General features: G+C 30.4%; 1 pseudogene; it reads left to right on the plus strand.

Moving 5' to 3' along the window:
- Positions 1 to 1255: 1255 nt before the first annotated feature.
- LOC108722038 (glutamate receptor ionotropic, kainate 2-like) lies at positions 1256 to 12720 on the plus strand (annotated as a pseudogene).
- Positions 12721 to 14266: the final 1546 nt, after the last annotated feature.

The following is a 14266-nucleotide window of genomic DNA, read 5'->3' on the forward strand; positions in this document are numbered from 1 at the left end:
ATATATATATATATATAATACAAGAAAATATAGTCCTATTACTTACTTTACAGGCTTTTGTATGTAATTGAAATAGTCAACTAGTAACCATGAGATAGTATAACCACTAGCTCCGATAACGCCGGATGGCTCGCGGTGTATATAAATTCAGTGACAGAGGATTTTTTCATTCCGAATATTCCTTTTCAGTGTTTCCAATAATCTGCAATAAGTATAACTAATCGTACGAGTAATCACCCAGACAGCACAAAATATTAAAAGATAACGAAAAGAGATCTTTCTTAAGTTGTCTTTTCGACAAAGCGAAAAGATATCTGAGAGATGACAAAAAAACATCGTTTTTAGATTGTTTTTTGAGCAAGACGAAAAGATTTTTATAAGACATCATTTAGTTTTGTCGAAAAGATAACTTAAAAATGACATCTTTTCATCATCTTTCTATGGTTGTCATTTTCGCAAAACAAAAAGTCAACTAAAAGATATTTTTTCGTATTGCCGAAAAGACAACATGAAAAAGATATCTTTCCGTTATTTGGTACTTTTTATCACTCATTCGCGAGCAGTACGCGGGATCGCCACCAGACAGACGTGGTGGAGTTCAGTTTCTCGTATTTGAAAATCATACAAGATAGAATAAAAGGTGCAGCATTATGAGAAATTTTACTCGTGTTCTAATGAAATACACTAATAAAATACTTGTTTGGAATTCATCGAGTCCCCCAAAGGGGGGACTATGATGAAAGATAGTGGTTCTTGCACATATAGGATACGGCAAACATTGCAGGACCCAGAAATGGGATGTATATTATTAATCATGCAATTTCATTTCGTGTAAAAATTAATTTAGGAATTCGATGTTATTAAACGTTATATGTGCCAAAATATAAAAACTAAAAGAAGTCTTGAAGAGGACTAAAAGATATCCAAAGAAGTCATCTTTTAATTATCGTATGGATAAAGCTATAAGATGACTAGCAGTGCGACATCTGTCTTTAGTCGTCTTTTCGTCGACTATATTCTTTCACTAAAAGATATCTTTATAACAATTTAGTTATCTTTTAGTCATCTTTTAAACGACTTTGTGCTCTCTGGGCTCATAATCGTTCAATCTCGTTAATCAATAAATCCAAATGGTTACACAAATAACAGTGATTTTTACATAAACGTGGGAGAAGGAAGGTTTACGTATCGCGTGAAACTGTCGCGCAAATCTCTGAAATCATTATAACCTGTAACATTGCTCTATAATTCGAAAATGGTTTGTTTTCTCGTATTGAAGAAAAAGTTTAACACATTTTCCAATGTAAAGTGTGTCGCTTGAATTTTACTTTAGCAACGAGCCGCACGAATAATAAATAGATTCATATCACATCGAACTATTTAAGGTTTTATTGTAATGAAAACACATTTTTAAAAATACGTTGAATATATTAACCATACCTTTGTTATTTGAAATATGAATAATACTATGCAATATAACAAAATAGAATAAATTCATTAGAAAAGAACTAAACAGAAAAGAAAATATTCACAAAATAAATTTTATGAAGACAAGATTTACATTTTCAAAATGCTACCACATAATGAGTGAAACAATATTAATTTCCTTATCATAGATATGTAATTAATTATATACGTGAAAAATTTTATTTAGTAAAATTGTAGATTGTAAAAACGTAACAGAATCCGTTAATAGATGCAAATTATTCTTTTAAATAGCACAGAAACTTATTAAGTTTACTAAACTAAAGTTAAGATGTATTTCAATCATATAAGTATTTAATAAACATTTGAAATTATTAATTAAAATATATTTTTCGAACAACTTATAACGTTTCTCAAAAGTTTTATTTGGAATAAATAAAATATATCCATTGCACGTTATAAAGAATTTAAATTTATATTCAAAATTATGAAACACTCAAAAAACGAATTCGTATCAGTGACAGCTTTCAAAAACTGTCAGTGAACCATCCAATAGTTGTTTTCAGCAGATAGATTGAGAGAAGTTGTTGCAGAGTACGTTAACATAGCGAGACCAGAAGTGTCTAAATATATCGCACTAGTTATATGTATATGTATACTGCATTAGTGTTTGTGTGCATGTTTAGATTTTTAAATCATCTAAGATGGCGAGGAAATAGTACTAATGCAATGACAATAACAAATAAAACCGAATTTAATTTCAATCTATCTAAATAAAAAATTTTCACAATTAAATGTTACTTAAATTTTAAAGAAATGGAAAGTTCCTTACTACGTACTCTATAATATACCATTTACTTTGTGCTGCTATTAGAACACTTCTTTTAGAATGGCCGAGAAATGCTGCTTCTACGTATACGTCACTGTTGTATGTACCCAATATTTTGAGATTTCCAAGGAAGATATCAATCGATAAGTCCGTTACATTTCATCAAATTTTAATAACCCTTTTTTTAGTGGCAACCAATTGTTAATTATATCGCTAATTGACTAGTTCAAGACGAGATCTATAGTGGTTATGGTTAATCGTAACATGATCAAATATAACACTCCTTTTTCTTAAAACTCTTTGTAAAAAAAAAAACTTATGTACGTTCCATGCAAACGTATATGTACAAAATAACGATAAAAATAACATATATTAGTTACTGTTATCAAAAAGATGTAACTGCGTTACCATTAACATTACAAATAAAGAAATGGAATATTTCGTTATAGCCATTCGTTACTGAAACAAAATTATAATAAGTAACGCCTTACAACCCAACCCTGTTTTTTATCTTTAGAACGTTCTTGTACTTTTGAGACATATATAATCTATATAAGCGCGTTTATTATCACGCACGACATGTATACATCCACAATCTTTGAATTATATTGTATATAAATTTTTTCCAAACACTATTTATGCATTATACTATAGAATGTGTTACAGAACCAAAATTCAAGCAATTTTAGCATTTTCGTTAATGATGTATAATGCTTTAATTTACTAAAGCAATAAAGTGCTTGATTTTAATGCAACTAATGCATGCAAAACATTTTGTAAGATCACATTATGCATTTCTGGGCATTTTATACAGCATGCGAGTTGATAAATAACGGAGTTGCCGGAATATTTGGTCCTTGAGACAAAACGACAGCGAGCCACGTTCAAAACATGTGCGATATCTTGGATATACCTCATATTGTTGCCAGATGGGATTCTGAACCAAAACGTGGCAATGTAATAGATCTGTATCCGCATCCCGACGCACTTTCCATGGTATTTATTCTTATTTATGAACTTAGCAATTTATATAACATAAAAATTGCCTTCAATTTATAAACAATCTGAGTCATACAATTACATTCGATTTGTATGATTGGAATCTTTTTATTAAAATACGAAATTAGAGTAAAACGTGTTATAACCAAAATAAAAAAAATTGTATTGCTTATAAAAAATTTTCAAGCATTGTCTCAATGTTCAGATAAACATCTCTAAGTTTATCGCATTTTAATTTGATTATTTGCAAGCATTTGTTTGTTCTTTGCTAACTGAATCCAGATTAAATTACACTAACTAAATGTAATTTAATCAGGATTGAGAGCAAAGGAAATTACAATTTTTTATATTCAACAAAGGACCCCGCACCAATCTTATGGGTTTTGGCTCTCGGTGAAATCGTTTGAAAATTTAGTATGTTGTCCTCCTTACTGTCCTGAACAAATGTCTCAATAGGCACAAAGTCCAAAAATGCCTAGGGTCCGAGTTATAGAACGGTAAAGTATGAAAATGCGTTTATTCGCTCGATGATAATCAGTAAGATTGTAACGTATTCATGTGTGTGTGAGACCGGGAATCGATTCAGCCAACTAATGGTTCCTGCACACTGGATGCGGAAATGCTTACCGCGCGACAAGTAGTATATAAATTCACACAGAATCATAGAAGCATTTAAGATCCAGCTAGACCGTTTAAGTCTTTGATTTCTATAGTTTGTGTTATCACATATACGGTCCTATAATATATTATATTGAATATTACATGTATAACGTTTGTGTCAGCTTTGCCTTAGTTCGCTGAACCGATTCCCGGTCTCACACACACATGAATACGTTAGAATCTTATCAATTATCATCGAGCGAATAGAAGCATTTTTCATACTTTAGCACTCCATAACTCGGACCCTAGGCATTTTTGGACTTTGTGCCCATTGAGACATTTGTTCAGGACAGTAAGGAGGACAATATACTAAATTTTCAGACAATTTCACCAAGAACCAAAATCCATAAGGTTGGTGCGGGGTCTTTCTATAATTATTGTCATTGATTACATTCATATCAAAATATTATGTCTAAAATTAGGTTTTTCAAGGCTTAATAAAAGAATATAAATGGAAAGAATATGCAGTACTTTACGACAATGCGGATGGCTTGATACACATAAACCGCCTGCTCCAGTTGCCAAACATGAATACCATTTCCGCGGATGGTGTTCCATTTAGGTAGTGGACCAAATTTTAGGTATGCGTGCGCGAACCATACAAATAGGTCGTTCCTCGTACGAGTCTGAGTGCAAGCGATGTTAAACAAAGTTATTATGCACTTGTGCCATTATTTAGCTCTACAGTAAACGTCAGAAAGTAGCGTATGATTTACGATACGACTATATGGATATGAAACGAACGTTATAGTCAGACACGTCGTTATTGTCGAGAATTTTTCTGAAGACACAAGTCATCCAAATTGACGAAATGATTTATTTGCAGACAAGCCATAAAAGAAGTTAAGATGTCTGGACATAGAAATATCATAATCGACTGTTCATATGATATTCTTGCATTTATTTTCAAACAAGCACTACAAGTCGGAATAATGTCGGAGAGATATACAGTGTAATTATTACTTCTCTGGGGTAAGATAAATTCCTTAATAATAATTTTTTAATATTTCGTTTAATTAGCACAATTGTCGCAAAATATATCAAAATGATAAAAAATCAAATATTTTAAAAAATTACAGTTTAAAAAAAGTTTCTAACAAAAAATCTTATGTACTTAAAATATAAGATATGTTTTTTGTCGTTGTACTTAAAATAATAATAAAATGTATTCAAGAAATAATAGATATATGTATTTGTTAATTGTGTGTACAAATTTCTTAAATCTTATTTGATTCGTGAATACATCTAGCGACAATAACTTAACACATGTTTGATTATTAGGACCTGCAAACTTTGGACTTAAAACATTACCAATATTCCGGAGTAAATTTAATGGGCGTACGTTTAATCGACCCAGATAGCTTAATTGTTCGACGTACCCTCCAATCGGTCTTTTAATTGGAACTTGACAGACGGTTCCCATTTAAAGGTAGAAGCGACACTTGCTTATGATGCAGTACAACTTTTCGCAAGCGGTTATGCACGATTTCGCAAAAGTGTCAAGGGAAATCTTAAAAAAATTATTTTGCAATCACACGGAAATTTGGGGACACGGTTTCAGCTTAAGTAATTATATGCGAAATGTATGTGCAATTATCGTTTATAGCAGATTAACATTAAATATATGTTAATCTTTTCCATAAGATATGTATATGTTTAACATTAATTTGGAAATAATTTAGAATACTCTGTAATTTCTAGATAAAATACGGTTTCATCAATTATGAATAATTTCATCCTTCTAATCCTTGTTTATTGAAAAATGTGCTGTTTTTTATAATAAAAAAACTACAGATGGTAAATAAAGGATTGGTGAAACCGTGGATATCTCTATCTGGAAAATATCAAGAAGGCACTGTATAATGTACGTATAATAAACTTTTGAATTACTTATAGGAGCAAATACACGGACTGAGCGGTATGATAAGATTTGATATGGCTGGATTCTCTCTGACGCGAATTCCAACTAGATATTGTAAATCTAAGAAATGAAGGATTGTATAAAATCGGTGAATGGAAAATGAATTTTGGTTTTCAATGGAAGTCGGAATATAGAATCTCCGGAGTAGATAAGAGTTTACGTGATAAGCATTTTCTCGTCCTGATATCACTACTAGTATGTTCCAAATATTCGTTTAAATATTACCCTAATAATTAATCAAGTTAATAATTTGTTAAAGAAAAATAAATACAAAACTTTTTATTTCGTAATATAAAATAAAATTATTTAAGAAATAAAACATTTATTTACTATTGCTAGTTAAAATCATTATATATAATAATGTGTTGATATAGTGACTTGTTTAGTAAGTTACACGTTCCAGAAATAATGACACGTAATTGAATGAAAAACCGTTATTATCAATTTTAACAATGTCAGTTTTATCACTCAATAGCCAGGGTAATATTTTTCCCAATATATTTTCTGATAGATATTTATAAAATACAAGTTGGCATTATATTTAATGAATATTTTTCAGTAATAACCGCAACTTTTGTAGGTTCATAGGATGCAGTAATATCATTTATATAAAGTGTTTATTAGCATCAGTATATTAAATTGATTACCAATTTACTAACAGAATACTATAATTCCAAATAAATTATTAATAAGATCCGCCAACCATACAGCACAGAAGCAACAATATTACTGTAACGTTTACAATGTGTTACTGCTTGAACGTTGTAATGTTGCTGATTTATTTACAATACTGCATGTGATGACTATTTTATCTTTATATACTTTGTGCTGTATACTTTATCGATCTAGACGTACTGAATGAATTTTATATTTTTTTCTAAGGAAGAGAGTAACAGTTAGAATTAATAAAAAAAAATTTACTTTATTATCTATGCTATCAACACATTTTTATTTTATATATTAAATAAAGATATAATAATTGTTTCTAAAAAAGATAAATTAAATTGGAATACATTCTAAACGCAGCCGTATGGGACGCAGCCAGAGGAAAGAATCATCCTCTGGAATAATTGGAAATGATCGATACGAAGGCTTCGCGATAGATATAATTCAAAAAATGAGCAAGATACTAAGGTTTAATTACACTATTTGAAGTCCAGACTAACAAAGCTTACGGATCATTTAATAATGTAACAAAGACGTGGGATGGAATGCTGGGAAAAATAATCGCTGGTGTAAATCGATGAAATATTCTTCCGCGTTTTAATTTTATCTCATACGAATCATATATTGAGTCGACTTCGTACGTGAGTAGTGCTGCTACCTTCCACCGTATACACAATACGAGAGCAACACGTTGTAGCTTCTTATATCGATAAAGTAGTTGCCTCTTCACAGATATGTCGATAGAATCTGATGATTTCTATTTATTTTAAAAAATCGGTTTCATTGTTAATACAAAATTAAATATATTTTAAATTAATATTTTCGGAAGACGTTTTCACCTTTTTTCCCATTTTATTATCTAATAATTTAAAAAGACATAAAAGAGGTACAAAGACCTACATAAATCGATACAAAAACGAATATCGATTTTATCACACACCTAGTATTTTCCATAGAAATTTTTTTATAACACGCTGAATTTTTCTTATTTGATCTTGAAGGAAGCAGATTTAGCGATCACAGATCACAGATCTGACGATCACGGCGGCCTGAGAAAACGTTGTAGATTTTACGAATCTGTTTATGAACTTAGGTAAAACGTGATAATATATTCGTAATATAATCGACAAGTATAGAGTATAGATAGTGAGATTTTAACATTTATGTTTGGATGAAATAATGTTTCAGGTATAAGCGTTCTGTACAGGACACCATCAAAGACCCTTCCCAGATTTACTACCCTTTCTAAGACCGTTTTCGAAAGACGTTTGAGTACATGTGATCGGAGCGTACATCGTCGTGACAGCATTATTATTCGTAATTGGAAAACTCTGTCCAGTAGAATGGACAAATCCATATCCGTGCATCAAAGAACCCGAAGTATTGGAAACACTCTTTACTTTGACGAATACTCTATTTCTAGTGATCGGAGCCATCCTGAAGTCTTCTACCGGATTTGCACCCAAGTGAGACGATATCCACTTTAGCTTGCCAACGTCTGCAGAGTGTGCTTTGAGAATGTTTTTCTTGCATGAAATCAAACAAGTTCTTGAGCACACAAAACTTCATGTCATTGCAGGTTTTTGCATGCGTCTCACAGAATCGATTATGATGCACACGATTAATAAATGTTGTCCACTTCGTATATACAGCCAGCTTTTATTCTAATTTATCTGCAGATCAAACATTTGTAGGCAAGTTCAGGGATTTGTAAATCCCTATAATTGGCCAAAGCATAGAATTTAAACAGCGTTTGAAAAATAATATTCAAATTATACATATATATGATATTTAACGTTATTCTACTCTCTAAATTTCTTAGAATGAAAACAGCCAATCTTTGAAAAAAAATGAAAATATTTTCACCCTTGAAAAAGAGTGACAGATTTTCACTCTTTGGAGTGAGATTTCATTCTTTTGAAATGAGATTTCTCCAAGGAACGAAAGTCAATGAAAATGAGTGAAATTTCATTCTTTTGGAGTGAATTTCACGCCAAACAAGTAAAAATCTCACTCCAAAAGAAAATTTTCCACTCTTTTTCAAAAACTGGCTCAATTTTCAGTCTTTTGGAATGAGATTTCATTCTAACAACTTGTAAGAGAGAATAATAATGATCTCATGTTTTTTCCGTAATTAAAATATTCTTTCGGGAATGCACAATATTTGATATTGTTTAAAAATGTTTATCTTATGGCGAAAATGTTTTTAGCAATGTACATATGTAACCGCGTACATACATTATATGTACTGTGTAGATATGACTAGAGATGTAAAAAACGATATTTTTAACTTCGGAAAAAAGTATCAAGTAAAAAACTAGTTTTTTACTGTAAATAACGGTATTTTTAACCAAATTACATAAAATTGATGAAAAAACATATAGTTATTTCAATATAATTATTTGAACGACAAATATTTTATAAGCTAAATAAGTGATGTTATTAATACAGATAATACTTTATATGCATAATAGCCACTGTTTTGTTGCACATTGGTTATAATTGTATTTTATATTTTAATTATTTTGGGACAAAACATCCAAATATAGTATTGATTCAAAAGTAATTAGAGATTCGATGAACGTTGTCTCACTGATTTACATTTAGAACATGTATAATTACAATCACAGTATATGACAAAAACAGTGTCAATTAGTCTAGTAAAGTATTGTTTGTATTGTAATGGAACAGTATGGTAATAGTATGGAACACTTGACTTTTAAAATGAAGTACAATATAAAATATCATTCAAATAATAGTGAAAGGTAAGGTATATTTATAGTCACCGGCATTGTACTATATTAATCATTATACTTTATTTTAACTTTTGTAACTATTTTTACACAGAAATCTTATGGATAACTGGAAAAACTAAATTCTGGAACAATAGTACAGCGTCGAAATCGTCAAAAAAATATACGGCGAGTAAAAAACTGTCAAAGCCGAAGGAAAGAAACCATTATTTCCCGAGTTTTTTATCCTAAAATTCTAGTATTTTTCCGTCGTTTACATCTCTAGATATGACACAATTTTAATTGTTTTCTATAAACGATAAAACAATTGACCAATATTTACCTATCGTGTACCTTTGCCCTTAAAACAAACAATGGAATAAAAAAAATTGGTGTGATATATTTCAGAGGAATTTCAACAAGAACGTTAGCTGTTGCATAATGGTTCTTTACTCTGATTATTGTAACAATGTATAAAATCGCCAATTTGGCAGCCGTGTTATCTACGAAATCCGTCGCGTGGTCTTTTCAAGTGGCAGAAGGATTATTTAATCAAAAGAAAATCAAGTATGGCGCAAAAATTAACGGCTCGACTTTCTCATTCTTTGAGGTGAGTGATATGATTCACAAAAGAAGGAAACAGAGATAATTGATAATTCTCTATTAATTAAAAAGCGCATATTACACGTTATTACTTATGGAAACTCTTGGTAGCTCGAAGCAATCGATCTCGTTTTGCAGGATTCCACGTATGAACCATATGCGATTATATGTAATTACATGAAGACTCATGCTGACGAGGTGGTTATGAAAAGTAACGAGGACGGTTTATAAAAAGTGCAGCACGAAAATTATGCATATTTTATGGAATCCTCATCAATTGAGTATATTAAACATAAATATTGTAATGTGACACAAATCGGTGGACTTTTAGACGCCAAAGGCTACGGGATAGCAATGAAGAAAGGTTGGTGATTCAATCATAATTAATACAGCAGCAATAATTGTGACAAATTATTATATTATCGCCAACTAATCTCAATTTTATGCACGTTACACAAATTTATTTTTGATTTGATGAAAATGATTTTAACTGTTTTAATAAAATAATTTTAATGACAGATGTATCTTATATATCGCGCAGATTTGTGTACTGCTGTACTAAAGCTGCAGGAAAATGGTGTAATCGGCGAGTTACAAAACAAATGGTGAAAAGAGAAGTGAGGCGGTGATACGTGCGATGTACAATATCTATTCTCATCTTATACTCATGTTGTAGAGGAGAAGGTGGTATTATAGCACCCCAGTTACATTTTATACAATAACTTTGTTAATAATCAATATTTAAGTTTAAAACTTGACAATTACATTCATTAAAATGTTATTGAATCGATTCTGGACGTTACGAAATATTTATTACTTAGGATACTATTAATAAAAATGTGGCGACATTGCGTAATGACTCGAAGAAAAAAATGGATGGTAATGTGGCCTTCCATTAAAAAAGCCTTAAAATATTAGTTTTGTTTAGAAAACAGTATTACAAAATTACCAAAAAAGTAAAACATTTTCAAATGTATGCAAATGAATGTATATATATATTGACATAACTTCTGCATATAAGCTGTTCAGTACTAAAAAAATCTCAACACTATATAAAAATAGTACACGTAAACTATAGATTAACAGTAGAACTATAATCGATTATCAAATAATTATTATGATACGAAAACCTCAAAAAAAGAGATCGTGAGTAATCAATACCCATAGAGGGCCACATTAGCAAAATGCCATGCTATTGTTTAAATTTGCATAACTCAAAATATATACAGTCAAGTAATATGTTAAATAGCAAATAACACACTCAAAAATACATATATTCATGTGATAATACGCTCAAGTTTGAGAAAAATGAGGAAGTAGATGTAATTAAATGCTAAAATGTACCTCAGAAACATTTCGAAATACTTGAAAGTAAAAATGCGTTATAATAAGTGCTGATTATTGAGTATTGGTAATATTAGCGTTATAGTGTAACGGCGAACTACTGAACTAATAATTCCATAAGTAATCATTAGGATTCGCTATATAATAGCGGAGATATTAAGGGAGGCTATAATATACATAAATACATGGTGAGGTCTATAAGTTTTGAGATACAAATTACCTATATATAATAAAAAACACGACTTAAAAATATTTTGAATATTGCCGATCGGCATTTAGACTGCGCGCGGATTGATAAGATGAAGGACGGGAAACCAAGTTGAAAATCGATCAAAATGTGCAACTCTCGCCGAGCCCTGTACCTATTGATATATTTCTAATACTTTTATATAAAAATAGTTCACTTATAAAAAAAATTTGTACACAAATCAAAGAATTTAGAAAACTTGCTAACTACATAAAAAAATTTAAAAATCCATACACACAACTAGATTTTATCAGAACAAATTAGTGACCTTAACAGTATAAAATATTCAAGTTTAAATCTAAAAAATTTATTACTGAATAGACTACAAATTGTCCGTTTTCTAATATATATTTATACAAGCTATTTACATAAACATATAATTAAAATCAGTCATAATTTTTTTTATTTTGTTTCTAAAATAATTACATAAATTTTGTATTAACTTTCAAAATCTTTTCTTTTTTTCATTCACTTATACTATATTTATTCTTATTAATTCTTAACTTTCTATCTCATCTTTTATCTCGTTCTTTTTCTTTTGCTTAATTACACGAATAGATAAAATATATAGGCGGAGTATTTCATGTCTGTCTTTATTAGACTACATTTATAGTTGAACTAACTTAAACTTCGCCGATTTAGTTCGTACGTGTAAAGACGACATAGCGGCTCAGAGTGCTTGCGCGCGTTTGATAAGCAAGTAAGCCAAAGTTAAAGCCGAAGCGTGTACGCTTACTTCAAGATTGAGGAAGAAATTTACTTTGGATAAATTTTACGCAAGATAACTTCCAAGGAAAAATTTACATTTAGTCTCCACAAACTTTAATCCCATACGCGACAATTTAAACCTGATCGTTTTGCCAAAGATGCATCAAAAATTATCATTAAATTTTGTTTTTTATAGGCGAAAGTTCAAATGGAACTATTGAATTTCGAGGACGTCAGTGGAGTATTTTCAATTATGATAAGCGGCGTTGCGTTGTCTTATATTTTTGCCGGATGGATATTTCTCTGGAATATTCGAAACATCGCAATCAAACATGACGTAATTATATATTTAATGATAATTTCTATATTTGTTTTACGAAGTTATTTTACAAGCTATAAAAATTACGTTTTACAGGTATCCTTTACAGAAGAGCTCATAGAAGAGTTAAAATTTTTAATTAAATGCAGCAACAAAACAACCGTCAGAAGGAAAAAATCCGTTGGAAGTAAAAGCGACACCAACAAAAAAACCGCCAGAAGGAAAAAATCCATTGGAAGTAAAAACGACAGCACCGGTTCCTTATAAATACGTGTCATTTTCATAGCAAGCTATAAAAGATTATAAAATAAACCCAATAAAATAGAAATTACCACAAAGTTGTCTTAATTACAGTATTATTTATGTGACACGATATTGTTGGCTTTAGCGGAACTAAAACGAAGAGATTCGAAAATATCACGCAATTTCTGAGAATGTATTTTAATGATTACTAGCGGCGCTAGGGCAAACTGAAATAACGCAGGAAATAAGTGCTTCGCTTGTAAATGCTTCGCTTGAAACCGTAATCGGACCGACGATTGCGGCAAATCGTCGCATTACGTACGTAAGAAAATCTTCGTATGCAATCGAACGTCCCTGAAAATTATATAGCGCTTTTAAATCGCGCAACGAGAAGAAATGTGTTACCATCCGAATGATAAAATTTTACGTTACACTTTAACGCCGGTCAATAAGCGATTATTTATATGTATCCTTCGATGTCGTAAAATGTTACATATACAAACGTCAGTTTACGCGAGAGCACTTCGAGTCGGAAATTTATACTTCTCAGTCTATGATACAACGATCGATCCACCTCCTCATGTTATCGATGAACAAGAAATGTTTCTCTCTATGTTAAATTGTGGCAATCGATTCTCGCGGACATGCATAATAGAGAAGAGGCTCCGTGAAAATTCTTCTTAATGAAACTTAAGTCGGTAAGCGAACAAATAATGGGGCTGTCTAACATATTACTAGACGCGATGCACAGTTCTTCCCGGCGGCATTATACTGCTTCCTCTTAAATAAATTCACTGGCAACTCAGAACATGAATCCTGTATTCTCAATGTTCGTAAAACAATTCCTATGCAGCTTTATAAATTTTGCATTATATTATTAAATTGTTTAAAAACATATGTTAACGGAAAAAATAATAAAACTGCAATTATATTGTACAATTAAAAATAGCTAAGAATTGAAAATCACAAATATCAATCAATCTTATATATTAAAGAAATATAATTGAATGATAATCCATCAATATTTCAAAACATAAAATTACAATTTTTCTAGAAAATATTTTTAAAAATTGAAATTAATAAACTCAAATGTTATTGTGAATTTACGCGTAAAATGTAATAATTTACATCTACGTGTATACAATGTAAATTATGTGAACCATGTTTTACTATATGTCATCTATGTAAACAATTTACGAATTATCGAAGCCTATGTTTCTATCGTTGCACGAGACTGCATAAAGTTTTAATCTCGCTTATATTTTTATTTATTAATATTAGTCAGATACAACAATTATAAAACTTGATTATTTTTTTCTGTATTGTGTTATTTATAATAATTTACATATTTTACATTGCTTGTCCACATAAAAAAAGATTCACATAATCTTAACGTAACTTAATGTAAACAATACGTAATAATTTCATATCTTAAAATATACGACACAACCCTGATTGTGATAACAGTCATAATAAGACGATAAATGTTTATTGGACAACTGATCTGAATTCTTAGTATCGTAAGATCATTAAAGGTCATGGATTATCTCAACCATTTTGTCGTAAGCAC

Source organism: Mycetomoellerius zeteki, unplaced genomic scaffold (assembly GCF_001594055.1).
Source record: "Mycetomoellerius zeteki isolate Tzet28-1 unplaced genomic scaffold, Tzet1.0 scaffold191, whole genome shotgun sequence".
Taxonomy (NCBI): domain Eukaryota; kingdom Metazoa; phylum Arthropoda; class Insecta; order Hymenoptera; family Formicidae; genus Mycetomoellerius; species Mycetomoellerius zeteki.